The sequence below is a fragment of the Chinchilla lanigera genome, unplaced genomic scaffold (assembly GCF_000276665.1).
Source record: "Chinchilla lanigera isolate Chin_1 unplaced genomic scaffold, ChiLan1.0 scaffold00103, whole genome shotgun sequence".
NCBI classification, from domain to species: domain Eukaryota; kingdom Metazoa; phylum Chordata; class Mammalia; order Rodentia; family Chinchillidae; genus Chinchilla; species Chinchilla lanigera.
In genome coordinates, this window is record NW_004955504.1 from 2,315,395 (window position 1) to 2,323,326 (window position 7,932).

The following is a 7,932-nucleotide window of genomic DNA, read 5'->3' on the forward strand; positions in this document are numbered from 1 at the left end:
AATGGGAGGAAAAACAAAGGTGATATGATGGAAAGAATCTCTTGCAACAGAATTTTCCATAATGGATGAAGATGCGCTGTCTTGAAGCAGATGGAGCATAACTTCGCACTCACTAAGCATGACCTTCCTGTAGTTATTGCACTGAAAAAGAAAAAATAACAAAGGGAGAAAAGGATGAACTTGCAGTAGAGGAGCTCAAGCAGCAGCAGACCTGTCAGATGACCAAGGACACGTCAACAGCTTTGAAGACCCATTGATGGTGAGAACGCCCTGGGTACAGTGACCAGGATGCCTCTTGCTCCTGCTAACCTGTGACCAAAACTAATCATGAGAAAAAAGTTATGTGAATACCACCCCAGTGGCATCCTACAGTACACCCTCCTGTGCCTGACAATCTCTCAGGATTGTACATAGTAAAAAGACTGAGAAAATGTCACAGGTAGAGGAGACTCCTCAGCCACATGCAGCACGGCAGCCAGGAAGGGTGCTGGAAGAGAAGAACGCTCCCGGGGAAAGCTAAGCAAGTGGGAACCGGGTGAAGTCTCTCGGTAGTAGTAACACACTGATAGTAACACATCTTTCACTGTGGTCGGTGATCCACGCTAATGAGGACCTTGGTACTGCAGGAAACGAGATGAGCTTTGTGGCGAGTCTCTTTACGATCTCTGCAATTTTCAGTAATTGTGGGACTGTGATACAATTTTTAAAGGTACATTTAAATAAGTCACTGGCTGTGCCTGATGGAGCATTAGAGTCTGTATGAAAAAAGGGCTATGAATTTGAATATAGATCAATCAAAATTTTCTAATAAAAATAGGAAGGGGAAAGCATGAAAGGAAATAAACTCCTTAGTGACCCATGGAAAATGTAAGGATTTTTATAGTATATATGAAATTTTATATTCAAAAGAAGAGAAGAAATTGTGATGATTAAATTTATTTATTTATTTATTTGGTACTGGGAATCAAACTCACGACCTCACGCTTGCCAGGCAAGTGCTGTGCCACTGAGCTGTATCTCTGGTCCTTGGTGATTAAATTTAAAAATAACCAAATTTTCCCAAGTTTTGTGGAAAATATCAACCAAGACAAATGGAGGTGAGACAAAAGTTTTCGTGTGAGTAAGACTGAGAGATTATGTTTCCTCGAATCTGCGCTACAGAGATTGCTAGAGGAGATTCCTCAGACTGGATACTGGGAATGGAAGCTCAGCTCTCTGTGCAGAAACTGAGCACAGTGCATGGTAATTTTGCAGATTAATATGGAAACCTGTCTTTTTCCTGTTTGGGGATCATGGGGCTTGATCCCAGGGCTTCATACACTGGAGGCAACTGTTCCATCACCATACTATACTGCCAGCCCCTTGAAAGATTAACTGTAAAGAAAATTTGAGGACAAATTTGAAGACAACATTGCATTGTTTTCTTTCATGAATGCACATATAAAATAATCTTAGCACAAGAAGTCAAGAATAAATCATATTTTACTTTTATCAAGTTCTGATATTTCGTTTGAGTTGATGCACATCCTTATGTAAAAGGGGGATAGCATATAAGAGTTAAACAAAGTAGTAATGTGAAAAGAAACATCAGGAACACAAACTCCTGGAGCTTCTGTGTTCAGTGGGATGTTAAGAGTATTTAAAAATCTTATAACAACCAGAAAGAAGGCTTGTAGGAGGGAGAAAGGAGAGACACAAACTGAGAGCCAATAGTAGGACTGTAAACACAAAACCAGCCATCTCAACATTGGATTAGTTATAAATGTGATAAATGTTACAAGTAAAAGGCAGAGATTAACAAGCATGGTTAAAAAACAATGGAATCTAATTGTTTGCTGCCCAACAAAGACATGTTTAAATATATCATCTAGGACAAAGGATTAAAGGATTAAAAACATACTTCATGCTGACTGTGTGCATAAGAATGTCATTGTGAATGTATTTAATGTCAGAAAAGCATATTTAATGTCCAATAAGACATATTATCAGAGTTAAAGTGCAGCATTTCAAAATGATAAATGCATTAAATCATGAGACATAACAATCAAAGATGTTTATAAATATAGTAGCAAGCTTCAGTGTACAAGAAGCAAATCCTTATAGAACGGCAGGGAACTACACATAAATGCACAGTCAGAGATGGCTACTTAAGACCCTCTGCTCATCCTTGCTGGAATCATGGACAGAAACACAGTAAGTGTGTGGACAGACTGAACACCACTGTCAGCCATGTGGCTTCATACTTACTGACAGAGTTAGGACACTATGCTGAAGAAGAAGAGAATACACTGTTCTTGAAGATACTTAGGGTATCATCAAGGCAAACCACTTATTAAACCTATGAGAGTGTCTCAGTAAATACCATATGATTTATAAACTATAGACGATGATTTCTGCACATGCAGGATTCAATTGGCACTATTAACAATACAGCATCTAGTCAAAGAAGGAAATTAAGAAATACTTTAAGGTAAATGGTACTGAAAAGACAACAAAAAGTCGTGCAAAAAAGCTAGAACAATGCTTAGTCAGAAATTTATGTCTTAGGATGCTTATGTTAAGGGAAAAGAACATCTAGGGCTATTTTTTTCATTTTTTCATTTTTTAGTTTTTTTTAGTACCAGGAATCGAACTCAGCACCTTGCACCTGCCAGGCAGGTGCTTGTGCCACTGAACTATATCCCCGATCCAATGGCTATTTTTGAAAAGATGGAAAAAATTCTTAAAAAGAGAGTTACATTTAAACTGACAAGAATATATTTCTGGTTATTTAGATCATCTAAAACATCAGATATAAATGATCTATTTCTTCTTCATTCTGTTTAGGTATGTTGGTTATTTACACAAACACATGTGCATTTTTTCTAAACTTTAAAATTTATTGGCATAAAATAATTTAGTATATTGTTGTACTGTTTTAAAAATAATTATAGCAGTTTTGGTATATCTGTTCATTTTTATGCTTTAATTTGTTCTTTTTCTCTGTGTATGTATATGTGTATGTATACATGTTATGTTATATATTATATATACATATATATACATATATGATTGTACATTTTTATATGTTACTACCTAAACAAACATCTCGTATACAAAATTATAAGTCCAAATGGCACTCTTTCTGAATTTTGTCAAACATGTAAGCAGATATATCACAAATATAAAATTGTTTTGCAGAAGGTGAGGCACGGTGGCAAATGTCTGTAATCCCAGACTCAAGAAGGCTGAGGATCACAAATTTGAGTTCAATTTGGGCAACTTAGAGACATCCTGTCTTAAAATAAAATCAAATAAAATTTTAAAAAAAGGCTGGAGCTGGAGCTCAGTGTGAAGCCCATAGGTTTCCATTCCCAGTAGAAGAGAAAGAAAGCAGCTGGGAGAAGGGAGAAACACACTGGACTTTTCACCTGATTGTATGAGCAACACCCAACCCTCATTCCAAAACCTAAAAACAACCTGCCTGAGAACAATACCAGTACCCCCATGACCTGCATGTTGCAGATTTGCTCCTTTAAGGATACAAAAACCCTATTCTATTCAACTGGATTCGGAAGGGTTTAAAAGGGCTGGGACTGCAAGCATGTAAGGTTGCCACTGGAACGCAAGCTTAGTCTAAGGCCTCAAGCCTCAGCCCATGGAAGGTGTTCTGCCTCAGCTGCGTTAGAATAACTCGGCCTTTGCTATGGGCCTTCTGAGTAAAAGCACAAAACTAAAAAGAAAAAAAATAGTTTTAGAGGTGGAAAACAGCAATAAACCCACCCTGTCCTGAGAAGAGAAACAATCCCCCCAGGCATTGCAGAGGGGAAGCGTCGCCTGGGAACAGAGAGACCAAGGAGCTGGAGAGCCCTAGCATCCTGGCGGCTCACACACAGGAGGGAAGGGCAGGGGAGGGGAGAAGGCCCACGTTCAGCTCCTCCGCCCGACAGTCCCCTGGTCCTCTGTGTCCACAGCATCTTGGAGGAAGAAGTCCAAGTCCTGAAACTAAGAAAAATATCTCTCTACTTGTAGATGACATGACTGTGACTGCATAAGTCCTGAATAATTTATGTGAGTTATTTGAACTAATGAATGAACTCAGCAAGATAAGAGAATACAAGGACAACATATAAAATCAATTCTTTTTTTAATAGGCTAGCAGTGAACGCTTACAAAATGAAATTAACCAGTCGATAGCATTTAGATTAGGCTTAAACTATGACAGCTTCAGGTGCAAATTTAACAAAATGTGTGCATGGCCCGTACCTTGGACATTAAGCAATATTGCTCATGGAAATTTCAGAGGACTTAGGTAAATGGAAGTGATACTGTGTTCATGCATCAGAAAACTCAATACTTAAAAGTGTTGATGTTTCCCCAAATTTGCCATTCATTTCTATGCAGCCCCAGTGAATATCTCAGTAAAACTGTGTGGGTATTTGGTTAACTGATCTGAAAACTTTACATGAATATGCAGATGGCCTATTACACTAAAATAATTAAAATCAAAGAATTCAGTTGGAGGGTTTGAAATATTTAATTCCATGACTAAGTACAAAACTTGTAATCAAATCTTGTTGTGAGGACAGAGGCTTACGTTAGTGGAACAGGAAACTCAGTCCAGAAATCTCTGTACACGTCTGTGGCACGCTGTTTTCTGGTGGTTGGTCCTGTATTTCAGTGAGGAAAGGACAGTCTTTTAGCAAATGATGACAGGTGAGCTGCATCACACAGACATGTGTGAGCATCACACGGACGTGTGTGAGCATCAGTTATTACCGCACAGCTGTAAGGCCTTGCAATAAACGACTTCATAGGCCCAAACGTATTATCCCAATGTACAAATTTCCTGGTAGAAACTGGAAACCGTGTTGAATTTACATTAAAAGGATAACCTTGTCTTTATGGCAGCAGACACAAAAATTGAGATGGGTCTTATACTTGTATATAAAACCCCGAAGCCTGCAAAGCTTATAGAAGAACAAAATAGAAAAATATACTTATGACCTTGATATAGAAAAGTGTTCCTGAAAATGCAAATAAATGAAAAGTAAATTGAAAGTTCTACTCTCAAATTCAAAATGATATTCTCATCAAGAGACACCTTTGAGAGAGTTAGAAAGTTAGACTAGCCGTAGAGCAGGAGAAATTCTCACACTGTGCAAACATACAGTAAAGATGTTTTGTAAAACGGTTTAACATAAACAAAACACTCGCAGAGTGTGTGAGAAGGAGCTCACACTTGTTCTCAGCAGGGCTTCTTTTAAAAATTTGAATTCTGTTTTTTTTTGGTATTGATATTTGCACTGCATTTGTTGAAATACTTATTAACTTTTATTTTTAATTCATCCATGTTTTACTATTTTAAGCTTGTGTCTTGGAATCTGCTTTTAATTGACCTTATCATTTTAATGTGGTTAAGTTTTAGCTTAGTTTACAGCAGGTAACTCCTTAAATGAAAGAGGTACATTAAGTGGCCACTCAACTAAGGCAACTAACTGTAGAGGAGGTGTTAGGCTCATTGCCTTCCTAAGGGGACTCTGCACAGTACCGTCCCGCAGGCGAGGTCTTGGGCGGGTGCTAATGAAATTATGCTTACAGCCTTTCTCTGATCCAGCAATTCACTGCAATGTGTTTATCCGAGAGAAATAAAAGCACAGCTCTGCCCAAGAACTTGCTGGAGAATGTTACCTAGGCTTTAATGTAATTCTCAAATACTAGAACCAACTCAAAGGCAAAAATAGATAAATGGGTCCTGGTGTAGTTATGCAATGGAATATGACTTTGTAAAGAAGGGCGTGAGCTTCTAAGCCATCCTGCAACATGGGAGACTTTTACAGGCTTTACACTGCTGGACAGACATCAGATAAAAAAGAGTACATGTTGGATTGGGTCAGCCACACAGTTACGATACACAAAGCAAATCCATGTAGAAAGAATTGAGAAAATGGGGCCAGGGAGGGTACAGTGCAAGCTGCAGAACTTGTGGTCTGGGTGCTGACAAGGCTGAGGGGTAAATGGTCTTCTGCAGGTGAAAAACCCATTTACTGTGCCCTTGCTAACTGTGCAATTCCATTTCAATGAAATGCATGAATCTAATTACTTTTCCATTGTTTTTGCAATGTACAGCTGTATATATATATAGTATGTTCTCCAAACATAAAATAATTAACAGGTAACACTGTATTTTTCTAATATTTCAAATTGTTCATGCCTTTCTAATAGCATTTGTCTATGAGTTTATTGAAAAGTTGATCATCATTTTATCTGTACATTTTACCAGTACAAATTATCCTTGTACCAGTTAGGCTTCTTTTAAGCATTTGAATTCTCTTTTATCTGGCATTCGTGTTGGTACTGTGTACACTGAAATACTTATTAAGTTTTAGTTTTGATTCTTTCAAGTTTTTCTGTTTGTGTTTTCAAATCAGTTTTTAGTTGACCTTACTAATTTTAATGTGATTGCTTAATTTTCAACTTATTTTACATCAGTATATTTGAGTCATTACCTTCTTTTACAGTTCTCTACAATTTTCTTTTTGTTTTGGACTCCAGAAAAGCAAAATCCTCACCGTTCAACTAGTGGAGCTCTCTGCAGGCTGGCGTTTCTTTCTTTGTTGTTTTCTGTCGACATGGAGAATAAAAGGTACCTTCTCACACCACTGCATTTGGGATCCAGCATTCAGCTGATGCTGAGGAGTTGACCTCACCTCCCTAGTTCGCTTTTTGAATTTCACTGATAAACCATTAGACAGAGTTATTTCTATGCACTTGTTTTTGTATTTTCACTGTTTTTCTAAACACTTCTTCGGCGTCTATTTTAAGAGGAATATCCTTCTGCTGTGGAGAACTTGCAGTGGAAACCCCTGTTTCTCCACTTTCAGATTTTACAAAGTGAGGAAATTAAAATATCGATGCTGTCAGTCATGCAGATTAATAGTCTGGAGAGTTGAATCCATTTCTTAAATTTTATTGCATTACTCTTGAATCGTAGTAAAGCAATTCAAATTGCATGTAGGTCTCAATTTATTTAGGGAGAAGAAAATTGTACTTACAGAAGTCACCGATTTCTAAGATCCTTTGCTACCCAGAAGGTCAGCCGTGCACGTGCTGTGCAGCACCAGGCATCGTGGGCAGGAGGCTGGAGGACCTGGACGCACCTTCCTGCTGGATGTGTCCACACTGAACACCCATGCTGTCCTCCCTGGCCCTGGCACACTGCAGAAGGAAGCGTCCTGCCCCAGCGAGCTAGGAGGCAAAGAATATGAACCAGTGCACCTGTAAGGGGTCAGGAGTTGGAGTGTTACTCAAGAACTAGTCATAAAAGCAAATCCCAGACCCTGTGGCTCTGAGAGTGTGGGATGGACATCTGCTTCTAACACCCAAGCTAGTGGCTTCAGGGGATCAGGAACAGAAAGATCCCACATCGCTGAATATCTTGAGGATGCTCCTTTTCCTCCCTTCGATATGCTGGTGCATCAGGGCATACTGAGTCACCCTAGCATCACAGGCACCTGATGTATACCACAAAACTGCACTACACACACACACACACACACACACACACACCACTATGAATAGTGGCTCTGTTAGATAGCTGTGTAAAATGTGACTAATCAGCACTAAATTTCAGCTATTACCATTTTTTTTTCATGTTTTGGCTTGCTGGTGCATGATTAGTTAAATAGGGACAGGGATACTGTTTCCCCTCCGTGGTCACGTAGAGGAGAAATTCTGCCTCGGATATGTCCCTTCTCCTCCTGGAGGAGGACACAGGGTGCAGACTCGCTCTAGGTTTTCCAGAGGAGGAGCGACATGCATTCCATGTTTGGTAACCGAGCTAATCAACTAATGTATTCTTGTCTTTGCATGAAATAAATCACTAGGTATATATCATTAATAAAGACACATGAAGCCTTTCTTATTATGTCAAATTATTAAATTAAGAAGCTT